Source organism: Mesitornis unicolor, unplaced genomic scaffold (assembly GCF_000695765.1).
Source record: "Mesitornis unicolor isolate BGI_N332 unplaced genomic scaffold, ASM69576v1 scaffold14426, whole genome shotgun sequence".
Lineage (NCBI taxonomy): Eukaryota > Metazoa > Chordata > Aves > Mesitornithiformes > Mesitornithidae > Mesitornis > Mesitornis unicolor.
In genome coordinates this window covers 696-2,951 of record NW_010188985.1, presented here as the reverse complement: position 1 = coordinate 2,951, position 2,256 = coordinate 696, and positions in this window count along the sequence as shown.

The window sequence follows — 2,256 nt, the reverse complement described above, 5'->3', positions numbered from 1 at the left end:
AGGGGGTCCATGGGGTGCAGGACAGCAGTGAGCTCCCCAGGAGATTGCCGTAGGGGTATTCTGGCCATGTGCAGTGAACCGTGCCCCTGGCAGCACCCCAGCTTAGTGCTTCGGTGAGAGGTGCAAATCGGGGGTTGCTGGATGGAGCATGGAGTAGTGGCATCTATACAAATACATATATAAATATGTAGATATAAAAATACTTATTAAAATAAATATATAGCTATATATAAAAACTGCCAGCTCCTCATGTTCAGATCCAGTTTATTTTCCCAGACTGTGAGCTGTTGGGCTCTTTTAGGATGAAGATGAAGTGTAACATTCCCCCCCCCGTGTACTCTGGATGGGAAGAAACCGATGCTCACGCCTTCTGGCACAGCATTTCATAGTATCCTGACTTGAATTTTCTGTTCCCCTCCTCTAGGTAGGCAAAAACAGGGTGCAGGGGCTATACAGCAGGACTGTACTGGGAGGTGGGGACTGCCTTTGCTGACGGCATTTCCAGCTCTGTGCTCACTCTCACAGGCTGCTGGTAGCCCAACCCTGCTGCATGCCCTGGCACAGCTGCTCCTGGCTCTCTGTAGCAGCACCCTGGGTTTGCTCTGCCCTGCAGTGGCTTCCAGGCAAGAGTGGGGAGCCAGGCACGGGTGACAGCCCAGGAAACAGGGACTCTGACCCCTTTTGCTGAAGGACAAAAGGTGGTAACGGTACCTGGGTGCCACTACAGCAAGGAGCACTCATCTTCCTTAAAGCAAACTGGTTCAGCACTTCCAGCTTGAAAAGAACAGAATCCTGCTGATTCAATACACAAAAACTGGACATGCTTTCCAACCTGTTTCTGTGTTTTATTCCTTACCTCCCCTGACGTTACTGTTTTGGCAGCAAAGCTGTCTCACCACAGTTGCCTGCTTACAGTAACACGCTGACACGTTTCAGTTTAAACAGACACAGCGGTGTGTTATCCAAAGAAGAAACTCCTGATGAGGCTCCCCTCCCGCATGCCGATCCCTGCATTTCGTTTCCCTGCTCTCCTGGATCTCCAGTAACGCGTACAGAAGCCTGTGAAGCTCTGAGGGTTAAAGGCACAGGGAAAACTTAACAAGCAAGGCTGCACCGTGCTTAAAATTTGCAACCCAGCTCTGCCACGCTAACGACGGAGGCAAGCTGGGTTTCCTTCAACGTCTGTAGAGGAAAGAATGAAGCATAATCATTCGGGGGGGGATTAAAAAACAAGAGTCAATGCCCAAGCGTGACACACTTGCTCTGTATGAAACCACATGAACGTTTATTTCTATGGTTTATCTAATTATAAAAGTTCGAATCGGTTCCACCGCACCTCCTCTGCGCGACCCCACCGGCAAAAAACGCGTCTCGGTCTGCGAGGCCGTGCCAGCGCCCCCGGCTCCTCCGAAGGGACCGTCGAGCAGACGCTGCTCTCCTGAAGGATCCCTGCTCGCACGGACTGCGTGTGACACGCAGCTACTTACAGAACAGGCAATTGCAGCATCACGGCCTTTCCAGTGACCAAGGAAGCCGGGCGCGCACGAGCGTTTAAAAGAGGGCGCACCGCGTTGTTGTTCTCAGCTGTGTTGTTAGCCATTCGCTTCCCGTGCAGGAGGTTGGAGATCAGATCGAACAGCATCTGACGCTCCCTCCCCACATCCAGACCGGGAAGCCAAAGGCAGATTTCTTTAAAGAAAAAAAAAAATCTCCCTTTCATTAAATTTTCACAGAAATATATAGTGTATATATATTATATATATAGGTAATTTTACTACTACTACACATTAAGTTACAGATTAGCCTGTATTTCTTTTTAGCTACTTCACGCAACAAATAGAAACAAACAAAAAAAATACTGTAGCCCAAACAGGAGCTGAAAATTACAAGGTAAAAATTCCAAATGTGTGACAAAAACATACTCCCATTAAATATCATCAAGAACTGCAATACCAGAAGTAAAATTTCATTTAGCACTCGCATTCTGGCAAGCTCTGAGCCTCAGCTGAATGACTTGGAAAAAGCCTGTATTGTTTCTGCTCATCAAAGGCAACAGTATTGTGATTTGGTTCACAGGAGACCATTTTATTGCCAACTTGAAGTGTTCCAAAAACACGCCACCTTTTCTTTCCTTTTCGTTTTTATCTTCCCCCCCTCCAAACCAGGCAAGAGTTTTACAAAAGTGTAATTACAATTTCTATAGTGATTTCTTTTAACTTCTCAAGCATATCTCGTCAACAGGATATACAGTACAGT